At 42.9% G+C, this 12,919-nt stretch overlaps 1 protein-coding gene and 1 long non-coding RNA gene across 4 annotated transcripts in view; one reads left to right on the forward strand and one right to left on the reverse strand.

Annotated features, from left to right (window-relative positions):
* LOC139045273 (protein phosphatase 1L-like) overlaps positions 1-12,919 on the reverse strand; it is a 231,728-nt gene that overhangs the window by 32,237 nt on the left and 186,572 nt on the right. The gene's annotated exons all lie outside the window — the stretch shown is intronic.
* LOC123285598 (uncharacterized) lies at positions 585-10,912 on the forward strand. 2 transcript variants are annotated; one of them, XR_011503311.1, is made up of 3 exons: positions 585-3,291; positions 4,176-7,188; positions 9,304-10,912. It is a non-coding gene; the product is annotated as an uncharacterized lncRNA (long non-coding RNA). The 2 variants fall into 2 exon arrangements; XR_011503310.1 differs by having other exon boundaries at positions 597-2,581; positions 9,304-10,911.

The raw sequence follows: 12,919 nt of genomic DNA on the forward strand, positions 1-12,919 counted from the left end.
GGGGCCAGCAGTTGAGTGCTGAGAAACTTAATAACAGAGAGAACAGAATTGAGTGATTATATCAGAGGCATGAGAGAAAAAGAGGAGGCAGAGAGGACGCCAAGTGTTTGTCCTCAAAAATCGGAAGGATGAGGCTGTCATAAAAGGAAGCATACATACTGCAAGAAATAAGGTGATATAACATTCATCAATACTGAAATTAGTGTCTACCCTAGTAATATCAGAGACCATCAGTTTCCTTCGCTAAATGAGTTTATGAAAGCTAACAAACTTTGGTATAATAATAAAGAATAGGTAGAAAAAACTTAAAAGAATTTCATTTGTAAAGCATAAGCTGTTCTCCCATACATAAATCTCTAGTTCCTATGAGGACATTTTACCCATACTGTTAAATTAACTAATTAATCTATGCACTGATTTATTAACTTAATCAATATCAATGAGCACCTACCATAGGCTACTATTCTGTGATCAAGTAGTAAAAAATGTGTACCTAAATTCTAATGAGGATAAGATGTTAAGTAGATAATTTCTTTTTTTTAAGAGAACAGGAGGTTGAGCCTTCTTTTTTGTTTTTAAGTAGGCTTTTTAATTTTTTTTTGGTGAGGAAGATTGGCCCTGAGCTAACATCCATTGCCAGTCTTCTTTGTTTGGTTCCCCCGGAGCCCCAGTACCTAGCTGTATGTTCTAGTTGTAGGTCATTCTAGTTCTTCTATGTGGGATTCCACCACTGCATGGCGTGGTGAGTGGTGTGTAGGTCTGCGTTCAGGATCCGAACTGGGAAACCCTGTGCTGTGGAAGTGGAGCACACAGACTTCACCACTCGGCCACGTGGCAGGCCCCCAAGTAGATAGTTTTAAGGAGACATTTATACAGTGATTTTTGATACTTACATTAATTCTTGGAGTGCTATCTTTAATTATTTTAAATATAATGTGCATGCAAATATGGCAAGGAGATATTTTTGATATTGATTATTAATTGAACTTTAGTATTAATTGGGTATTTAGGATAAAACAAGAGAGAAAGGAAAATAATTATGATAGACCCTGTGTATCCGGAGGAATATCATGTTCCAGAAGTTGATTTTATAAAGAAAGCAGAGGGGGAAGAACTGAAGAGGTGGAAATAGGAAGCAGAAATGAGTAAAATTACGTTTAGAAATCATTTTACTTAATAGTGTGAAAATGAGGTGGTAGCGATTGTAGCAAAACATAAAACAGGGCTTCTGCCTAAAAGATTGTTGCAGGGACCAGCCTGGTGGTGCAGCGGTGAAGTTCGCATGTTCTGCTTCTCCACGGCCCGGGGTTCATGGTTCAGATCTCAGGTGCAGACATGGCACCACTTGGCATGCTATGCTGTGGTAGGCATCCCACATATAAAGTAGAGGAAAATGGGCACGGATGTTAGCTCAGAGTCAGTCTTCCTCAGCAAAAAGAGGAGGACTGGCAGTAGTTAGCTCAGGGCTAATCTTCCTCAAAAAAAAAAAAAGAAAAGAAAAGAAAAAGAAGAAGATTGTTGCAGTAGAACAGACAATATATTTTGGAGGTCTATACTGTCCCTCAGTGATTGAGTAGCCTGGAGAAGAGAACACCAAAACCAAATGGAGAGCCAACGTACCTGTACAATTAAAAAAGGCATTTTCTTTAGCAAAACATTGGGCGTGAGGCATTGTGAAAAATTCCTACATTTTGGCATAACTGACAGTCTCTAGATAAGGTTCAAAGGAAGAGGCACACATTTTTGGAGAGAGTGGAGAATAGAGACAATCTTTTTCTCACCTCGTATCCTTCTGTCCGTGAACTGAAATCCATCTCATAGTGGCAAATTCTATGGGTGAAGAAAAAATATGGAGGCACTGTGGACAATTAGACTGGAGCAGGCTCCGGGCAGATGTGACTCAGCATGTTGCAGCAGGCAGCGTATGCGCCACCATGTATATGAACACCTTATGTAACCTACATAATGTAAACATCTGCTGGCTGTAGGCCACTTTTGTCTAGTGGTCATATAAAAGCAGCCACAAGGGGAACTGCTGCGCTCCCACTGTCTCTTGGCCAAAGAGAATAAAATGTATGTCTACCTTGCCCTCGGGTGCTCAGACCTTTTTTTCAACTCCTCGAGCACCGAGCCCCATGGTCCCTTCATCTGCTGTTTCTCTCCTGCATACACTTGGCATAGTCAAAAGGATTCTGAGGTGTATGGACCTATGGCTCCTGAGGCTGCCAGGACAGACATGTGGCCACCCCTGTGGAAGGATGGGAGTCCGTGGAGGGCACCCTGGTCAGCACTGAGATGGCTCTGCATGCCCATGGGAGCAGGTGCCAGAGAACGCCTGACCTGCCATGGGGCTAGCGGGCCGGCTGTTTTTGACAGCCTTAAGCCGGAACATGGATTCTGCCTTGTGGGATGCAGCCGGCATCGGGGAACTCCTAGCCGAGGAGGACACCCTGGAGGCACGGGTGCGGCAGTTGGAACAGGAGCTAGAAATGCCGCCTCACAGCGATCGGCAGAGGACGCTGAGGACTGGGACATAGAGGAAGCACGCCCTCTCCACGCTTCGCCAGTAATCCAGCCAAAGGTAAAGCATGAGCAGCCCTTGGGTCCAGGCGATGTTGCCCAAGGAGCCCTGATGGTGACAGAGTTCATGGCGTATACCACCTATACGCCAAAGGAACTGCAGGACTTGCGCAGGCAGCGGCTGGGGGAGCCCATACCAGCCTGGCTCCTGCCGCTATGGGATGAGGGGGCAGATCCCTTCGGCAGCTGCTACAGCCGCTGGCTAACCCAAGGGCAGGGAAATTACTCCATGACGGAGTGGGTGACGGCTGCCGCCTGGGACAGTGTGAGAGAATGCCGGGGAGCTCCCGGAGACTGTAAGCCCATGGCAGACCTATGTGGAACTGGTCCAAGTTATCCGCGTGTTGGGAACGAGATCCCGTCTGATTCTTTTGGGCCAGATACATGAAGTAGCCACTACAATGGCCACTTTGGGGAACGTAGAATGCCCAAGGAAGGAGAAAACCGTGCATGTCTCACTGCGGGGGAGGCCCCCAAGCCTAGAGCAGGCTCGGCAGAGAACAGGCCCAAGCAAGTGACTGCATGCAGATGTAGATTGACCTGTTAGCTGCAGGCATTGATCAGACGAAAATAGACAGGCAACCAAACACTGTCCTGATGGCACTGAGGCACTGGTTAAACCCTGAGAAACAGTTCTAGAAGACAGCAGGAGTGGGGAAAAATCCTGGCAAGAGTCACCAGGCAAGCCTTCAGGATTTCTGAAGCCCTCAGGTGAGGAGCTCATGTACCTCTTTGACTAGGGGGAAGGCTGAGGTGCTCTGCTTAGGGGATCCCCAAAGGACCATAGGACTCCCGTGGAACTTGGGATTTACTGGTCCGCCAGCAATGTACAGTGTGTGCTGGTATTGGTAGATACTGGAGCTGATTACAGTCTGATTTACGGCAACCCGGTTAAGTTTCCAGAGAAGCTGGCATATGTTGATGGCAATAGAGACAGTAGGTGAAAGTAAAGCCAGTGTCTCTGTCCTTTGGCATTGGCCGTTTACCACCCCGAGTGTACACAGTGTATGTCTCCCATGCTTGAGTATGCTCTGGGGGTGGACGTCTTGAAAAGACTGCACCTACAGATGACCATGGGTGAATTCCACCTACAGGTGCGTGTGGTTGAGACTGTTGTCCTGGTGGACATGAGGAGATCACACAGACTACTGCAAAGTTAAAAGAGGTTGGGATGGTACAATCCACCCACGGTCCTTATAATGCCCTGGTTTGGCCCATGAAGAAGCCTGATGGCACATGGAGTATCACTGTGGACTACTGGGAATTAAATAAAGTGACTCCTCCATTACATGCTGCTGTGCCCTCAATGCATGACCTCATGGATCAGCTGACAGTCCGATTGGGACAGTTCCACTATGTTGTAGACCTTACTAATGCCTTCTGTTCCATTGATATTGCCACTGAGAGTCAAGATCAGTTTGCCTTCACCTGGGATGGCAGGCAGTGGACTTTTCATGTTTTTCCACAAGGATACTTGCACAGCCCCACTATTTGTCATAGATTTATCACCCAGGACTTGGCTGCCTGAGTTCATAGTGATACAGTGCTTGTATTTCACTACATTGATGTTGTGTTAAACTCTGACTCTCTTACAGATCTCAAACAGGCTACCAACTCCCTGCAGAGACATCTGGCAACATGTGGTTGGGCTGTGAATGACGCCAAAGTCCAGAGACCAGGACGTGTTGGGATATTAGCAAGTGTTTATCTCTCTTTTAGTCCAGGTGGTGAGACCCCGGTATGCTATGGAGAAAAAGCGGGCCCCTTGAGACTGGACATGCACTGCGAACCAAGCATTTAAGGTCACCAAGCATGCAGTGCAGCAGGTACAGGCTCTGCAAGTGGCTGATCCAGGACGGCCATATAAATTGGGTGTCTGTGTTACCCAAGAGGGTTTTGGCTGAGGCTTATGGTAGTGACAGGACAGGATATGAGCCCCTGTTGGGTTTTGGTCCCAACTTTAGAAAAGGGCAAAAATGTGATATTCTCTACTAAAGAAACAGTTGACAGCTGCCTATGCTGCCCTGGTAGCATGTGAGGCCATCACACGAATGGCCCCTGTAAAGCTCAGAACTACATACCCTGTACAGGGATGGCTCCAACAAAGGAGTTCAGTGAGCTCCAGCCCCCTGAATATAGAGTTATAACAAGTGTTGGGGCCAGCTGAGTTCCTCGCTGTGGAAGAAAAGGCCCCAAAGTCTCCTCTAGAAATAGAGCCCACACCCTATGCTAAAGAAAAGTCCCTGTCCTAGAGAATGCTTGGTATACTGAAGGTACTAGTAGAGGGCATGCGCCCTTGGTCCGATGGCAAGTGGACTACATCGGACCATTACCAAAGACCAAAGGCACTGTGTACGCCTTTATGGCTGTTGATACAGCCACTGGTTTACTCTTTACATGGCCCTGTATGGCCACAGATCAGAGACAGACAATTCAGGCCCTACAGATACTCTTTATGGTCTTTTTGGTTGACCCTTGGTTGTAAAAAATGACAAGGGGACACATTTTACAGGACAAGAAGTCCAACAGTGGGCTGGCCCCAATGTGCCTCAACATGAGACAAGTACAAGAATAAAAATAGTCATAAAATATGAAAGCCCCCACTGTAGATGGTTGGTGCTTTTAGCTCCATGGGGACTTGAAAAGCAGCGAGACTTACATATCACCCCGTGGGTGACTAGCAGTTGGCCCCCTTGGGTAACTGGCAGGCTGCCACAGACCAGTGCTGGTTCTATCCTAAAGGAAATGCATGTGATTTCTTTGCGGCCGATAATGAGTTCCCCTCTACTCCTCCATGTGGAGCCCACGCTTGCGGCATCTCTACGGACACGAAAAGTGTAATATCAATGGCTGGGAAGGCTCCTGTTGGTAGCCACCCTCCTGTCCCAAGATAAGGGACTAGCATGCATTTCGCTTAAAGAACGTGATTTATCTTTGTTGGCTCCTATCACTGCCTTGTCCTTTTGCCCATAGATAAAGTACAGCGAACAGTATTGTAGAAGGGGAATACACCTGTACGAAGCTTGCCAATGTATCTAACTGTTGGGTGTACACGGAACTGCCCACCGGAGCAGTAGAAGGCTTGCCATGGCGCATCCACCCCGCTTCGGAAAGAAACGAGACCTGGCTGTATTCCTAGAGACCATCTCATGCTCAGAGGTGCCAGATGGCTCAACAGATACGCTGACAATGTGGACATAAGCAGCCCTGGCCAACCCCAAGCCTCTGAGACGGCCGTGGGCCGTTATCCGGGGAGGCTGTTGTGCTCCACACACCTGTGCCCTTGTACATAGAACAACAAAAGGGAGAATACGACAACAAGGTGGATACCCCAGGGGCTGTGTCAAAAGGTTACACGAATGACCTGGCCCAAATATTGGTGAAACGTCCCTCCCTGTGTGGGGGTGGCCCCCACAGATATAGTACCCTTGGGCAGCTTCTGGGTCTATGGTAGTCATGAATGGCCTTATCTCCTGACTAACTTGATAGGACAATATACTTGAGGGTGGCCCTAAGCTGTCCTCCCTGCGGCAGTGGGTTCTCGCCACGCTGGTGGGTGTAGCTTGTCTCTTGGTGGCTACTTACTGATCATTGTATTGTTGTTGTAAAATGTAGCTTTAAGACGTCGTGCTGTGTGCACGTGCACACACCGCCTACAAGCCCGTGACTGCTGCACTCTAATGGGTGTAGAGTGAAAGAAAAATATGGAGGCGCTGTGGACAATTAGATGGGAGCAGCTTCCGGGCAGATGTGACTCAGCATGTTACTGCAGGCAGCCTATGCGCCACCATGTATATGAACACCTTATGTAACCTTCATAATGTCAACATCTGCTGGCTGTATGCCACTTTTGTCTAGGGTCATATAAAAACGGCCACAAGGAAAACAGCTGCACTCCCACCGTATGTAGGCCAAGGTAAGTAAAGAGTATGTCTACCTTGCCATCGGCAGCTCACCTCGTTTTTTCAACTCCCTGAGCCCCGTAGTCCTGTCCTTGGCTGTTTCTCTCCTACTTACAATGGGGCAGGACAAATATTTCTGTAATTAACCTGAAGTAGAGGCTCCAGAACCTGTTTGTCTGGGAGGAACAATAAAACCGGAGTATAACCTTGAATTTAAATGTTGACTCCTTCATATTAAAAGACCCTAGCAGCCCTTTATTAACAGGTTCTAATCGTGTCTTCACATAAAGGAATCCACACTCTAGATTGTAACGCTGTCCCTTCCAGCATGCAGCTGATGAAAGAGATATTTCTAGAGTGTCAAGTATTCGTTGATTCTAGAAGGCTTGAAAATGGTAGGTTTTATGTAATGTCAAAGCCTGTGTTTACTCCAGTGACCACTCAGATTATAGCTACAGTGTGTTTAGGAAAATGAACAGAATCTTTAGACTATATTTGCATACGTAGATGCAGCATGCATAATGGTTTCAACAAATATTTTTAAACCACTCTTCAAATCAGGATGAAAAATTGATCTTAAAATGGTTGACATTTTAATGATACAACACTAATCAAATATATTTAGAATTTTATTTCAGATTACATAATTTCATGATGGCTTTTAAAACTTGGCTGAGAATCACTGCATGGAAATAAATGAAAACTGGTAAGTATAGCTATGTACTGTGGTGTAATCCCTGATTTTCATCACAGGAATTTAGTCGTTGGTATTTTCTTTGTAGCATTAAATTGTTTTGTTTAAAAAGCTTTGTATAATTTGTGTTTTTAATTTTGTAAACAGCATCTATGTTGTAATGAGAGGTACTTAGAAAAATCATTAAAAAATTGTTTATTAACTTGCCTTGCCTTTTTGAAAATGCCTCAATATTCTGCACGTTACGAGTGCTCAGAACTATTGGCCAGCTGCAAGCATTCTGTTGAAATATTAGAGGACTTGTCCTGAATATCTTAAAGGAGACCTACTAATTAATTTAATCGTGATTTTTATTTTCAAATTAAAACAGCTGTGCTTTACCAAAGCTTATAACTGAAAATTTTTGTTTCCCAATTTCGATATACATTTGTAATTCCACAGTACCAGATACGTCCCGAAACTGATAGGAACAAAAACATGGTGCTCCCCATTCATTAACTCAACTGTTTGGATTCAGGTAGTTGTAGGGGTGAGTAACATGTGAGGACACAGATATTAATTAAAAAACCTCACAAGTAAATGCAAAATCTTAACTGGGACAAACACCCTGAAATATAAGCACACAATATCATGAAACCATGTTTTAGGAGATAGGACTTAGGGAATTTCTGAAAGGACTCCCTAAAGAAATAGAAATTGGTCATAGAAAAGTAAAATGAATAAAGCCAGGATTAAAAAGATCTCCAAACAGAGGATACAGGGTTGCAAAGCTCTCTGGCAGCACGAGCGTATGCAGCGCTGAAAGGAGGTCAGCGTGTCTTGAGTTCATAGAGTGAGGGGGGAGATGGTACAAGACGAGACAGGAGGGCCAGGGAGCAGTCAGAACAGCAACATTTTGAAGGCCATGATTAATTTTTTAAAATTGTGTGAACAAGTATCTAAAACACAGAATTCTTTTTTAAAGCTGGGAGAAGATAATTCTTGCCTTATTACTCCAGAAAAACTATGGCATAGGAACTTACAAGTTCTGAAATATATGTAAGAAAAACAAATTTAAAAATGCTTCCTATTTCATCAATCTCAGCTATTACTGAACAGCAGTTTTCTTACTAATTTTACATCCCTAACATCTTTAGGAGACATTAAAATGTCAGAATAATTATTTTAACACTATTTTTGCATTGAAGCAAGATAAACCAAACAGATTATGCTTCTAGTCTAGGAAATTAGTCAAGAGCTAAAATTATATGCCTTATTATTTCACAGAAAGTCAAATGAGAGATGTGTTTCTGTTTCAATAAAATAGAGGTTGGCTTTGAGAGATTGGAATACCTAAATTTTCAAACAAAAATTATAGCATCGTTATAGATGTGACAATGTCCAATGAATAAACCATTTTTCAAGCAAACTGGAGTGTGTGGGGACAGGGTGAAGAAACATGTGATTTCTACAGTGATGTGTCCCTGGTAACCATGCCCGAACGGAAGAGGAAGATTGCGTTCTTTGTGTACAGATTCCCCTAGTCAGGATGGCAACACTCACTGGGGAGAGGGAGAGACTCCTTCCAGACCACGAAGATAGAAACTATCTGGTGTCTATCTCTGATGTATTATATAAACATAAATACTCTTTTGTTTATAAGAGTGGTCTTTGTAGAGGGTAAATTTATCTAACTGGTCTAAAAAGGAGGAAGTACTCCTGTGGCAAACACGTAACGGTATGGTGGAAAAAAAGCAGTGATATACCTAATAATTTTCTGTTGCATATTACAGATCATTTGCTTATACATTATTTTAGTTGACTCTCAAAACAAGCATGTAGAGAATGACTTGTCCTGCCTCTATCAATTAACTCATTGCTGGTTCTTACTTTTATAACGTGCGTTCTGATAATAAATGCATGTCTTTATCAAGATAGCTCCCTAAAATAAGAGTGTTGTGCTATATAAGAAGAGATCACCAAGAAAGAATACTGGACTGCTCTTTTGGGGGGAAAGCACATTTTCCCTAGATAAGTTGTCAAATATAAGAATCTCCTTGATGTCTGGAAATGTGTTTCTTAATTAAGCATAAAGCTAGGTTTTAAAACCTGTTCTAATTATAATTTATCAAACAAATGTTTTAAAAGTTCTCAAGGGGCTGGCCCCGTGGCCGAGTGGTTAAGTTCGCGCGCTCCGCTGCAGGCATCCCAGTGTTTCGTTGGTTCGAATCCTGGGTGCGGACATGGCACTGCTCATCAGACCACGCTGAGGCAGCGTCCCACATGCCACAACTAGAAGAACCCACAACGAATAATATACAACTATGTACCGGGGGGCTTTGGGGAGAAAAAGGAAAAAATAAAATCTTAAAAAAAAAAAAAGTTCTCAAATGTTTCTCCACTGGGAACCATTTAATAATTATATTGTAGATATAATTAATTAATTTAGGTCAATAAATGCATCTCATTTTCAAATTTTGGAGGTGTTATAAAATCCAGATTCTTTATCTGTGGTTTTCACCAGCAGCCGGAGTGATTTCTTTTCAACACTATTACTTCTTTTTCAGTGATGTTGTACCATCAATCATCTCTCCTCTTCCTATCGATGTCAATGTTTTCCTTTCCATGGCTTCTTCCCCTCAGCAGATGAGCAAAGTCAACATCAACTTATGCTAAAATAGCTTCCTCATTTTCTCATTTAATATTATATCCTTTAAAATCCTTTTCAAGTTATGTTTCTTCCAACTTCCCTCATATGTGCCACATTGGTCAACTGGCTAGTCTTTCAATGGATTCTGAAATCTTACTCTGTCCCTACAATCCTGTTGTTCTTTCCTTGGGGCACATGCTTCCTTTCCCTTTCTGCCTCCCTTGGTCCATTATAAATTCATTTATTCGTAAAATCCCAATTAAAATAAGACATCATCAATTAAAGATAACCACATATTCTCCACTAGAATCAGTATCTTGAACTCCCTAATCTCATCATATTTTGTTTCTCCACTGAGCAGCATGACCCTCATGGCCTGATTAGGGTTGCAGTCATTTACGTTTGATACACTAGAGGGCGGGGATTCTGTTTTGTTTATATTTCCTTGGGCGTCACTCCAGCAGGAGTCTTGCTCAAAATTGCTACCAAGCAAGAATCTGACATGTGGAATATCAGTCTCATTCCAGCTTTGAGAGTGAACATTCAAGGAGGGTTCTTATATGCCTTTGTATTCGGTAGCCAACTGTTCTTGGGTTCTGGTCTGGAGTCAAATATTCTTGGATTCTAACGTTTAAATGATACCAAGAGTTTTCTTCTCAATCTGAGAAACCAAGAAACTGTGGCCTTCCAATGTCAAAGTGTTTTGCTGGGTCAAATACCTTAATGTTTTGAATTTTTTAAATGTCTCTATGTGTGGTGTCTAAAATAAAACTTTACTTGAATTGCTGTGTAAAAATCTAGATCGCACTTGTAAAAATGGTCAAGAAGTGTGTTCCTCGATTTAAAAAAGCTTATACATTATATTTATTTTTCAAGAACATTTCAAATTTCCACTTGATCATGCCTTATATGGACTTATGTTTTCTCCTCACTATTTTTCTTAAATTTTTGTACATTTGATTTATGTGGTTTTAAGATAATTTACTTTGAATTTTAATTTTTATTCAAATTCTAGAATATGGGTACCATAGTATCTCATATTTGTAAATCCAAGCAAACACCATGTGTCAAGATATCCTAATTTGAACAGAACACTTTGTTTTAATTGTACAAGTTGTTTTTCTTAAGTAATGAATAGAGAAAACTTGACATGGCAGATGGTGGGTGGGTGGACCCCCTGTAGGCACAAACTATCTTGGAAAACTAGAAGACATGGAGAAGGATTCTGGATAAATTGGCAATTGAGAGGATGATCTGTAGACAAAGAGGTTGGTGTGGGGGGGGGGCCCAGGGCTGAGCAGCGCGGCGGGCTGCCACTTTTTCCCAGTGTGGCGGTGGGCCGCCTGAGTGGGGGGTGGGGCCCGGAGGGCTGAGCATCGCGGCGGGCTGCCACTTTGACCCACTCTGGGGTTCGGCCTCCTGAGTGGGGGTGGGGCGCCCAGGGTTGTGCAGAAGGGCGGGCTGCCACTTTGACCCACAATGGCGGTCGGTCGCCTGAGTGGGTAAAGGGCCCCCAGGGCTGAGCAGCGCGGCGGGCTGCCACTTTTTCCCACTCTGGCAGAGTGGACTAAAAATGAAAAGGATTCTTACAAAAAAGAAAGGTATAATTGTGAAATTTAATTTAAAGCTGAATGTGAAAAGCATTGAGAATCAAGATGATTCCGTGATTAGGACTTTCAGGAGAATGTATGAGTCATTACCATCACTGTGTAGCTCAGTCATCTGAAAGAGCAGTATTTTTCAAGAAGAAGCAATATGAGAGAGCAGGATCCTAACAAATACACATTTAAATGATAGTCTAGATGGTGATGTATCGTCAAATCAAATCAAGGTGTGTTAAATAGCTACGTGTGGGTTTATTTAGGTTTGTCTTAATATGTAAATAGAAAAAACTTTGCATTGAAGGAATTTAAGCTTTATTAGGCAATAAGCTGTTATGGAGGCTCTTCCAGAGTTGGTTATATATGATGAGATGCACAGTAGTAGAAAATGATCCCGGTTTTTCGAAGAAGGAAAATTGAATTTATTAGGGGACATGGTATCATTTGACCTTGTAGTATAAAATGGGTTTTCATAGGTATAGAAAGTGTGGAAGTACGTATTCCAAGAAACAGCAATTCAAAAAACCACAAAGCTGAGGCCATGAAATAATGCACTTGGTGATCAATGTGCAGTTCAAGTGAACTGACGCTCTTTCTTCTTTTCCTCCCCTCCCCCTCCCCTCCCCTCCCCCTCCTCCCCCTCCTCCGCCTCCTCCTCCTCCTTCTTATTATTATTAGACAGAAGGGGCAGAAAAAGCCAGAATGGACATTTAGGTTGAAAATACGAGAAGATATACAGATGGCCCACAGACACGTGAAACAATGTTCAACATCACTAATTACTAGGGAAATGCAAATCAAAACTATAATGAGACATCACCTTACACCAGTCAGAATGCCTATAGTTACCAAGACAAAAAACAACAAATGTTGAAGAGGTTGTGGAGAAAAGGGACTTCTCCTACACTGCTGGTGGGAATGTAAACTGGTGCAGCCACTATGGAAAATTGTATGGAGATTTCTAAAAAAATGAAAAATAGAAATACAATACCATCCAGCTATCCCACTACTGGGTATTTATCCAAAGAATCTGAAGTCAATGATCCAAAGAGATTTATGAACCCCTATGTTCATTGCAAGTTTGTTAACAGTAGCCAAGATGTGGAAGCAACCCAAGTGCCCTTCTACAGATGAATGGATGAAGAGGATGTGGTATATATATACACACAATAGTATACTATGCAGCCATAAAAAAGGCAAAATTGTCCCATTTACAACAACAGGGATGGACCTTGAGGAGGGTATGATGTTAAGTGGAATAAGCCAGACAGAGAAAGACAAATACTGAATAATTTGACTCATATGTGGAAGATAACAAACACGTGGATAAAGAGAACAGATTAGTGGTTACCAGAGGGGAAGGAGGTTGCTGGGCGGGCGAAAGGGACAGAGGGGTACATATGTATGGCGATGGATAAAAATTAGACCGCTGAGAATGAGCACGATGAAGTGTATTCAGAAATTGATAAATAATATTGTACACCCTAAATTACACAATGTTATAAACCATTGT

The sequence above is a fragment of the Equus asinus genome, chromosome 5, assembly GCF_041296235.1.
Source record: "Equus asinus isolate D_3611 breed Donkey chromosome 5, EquAss-T2T_v2, whole genome shotgun sequence".
In the NCBI taxonomy this organism is placed as follows: domain Eukaryota; kingdom Metazoa; phylum Chordata; class Mammalia; order Perissodactyla; family Equidae; genus Equus; species Equus asinus.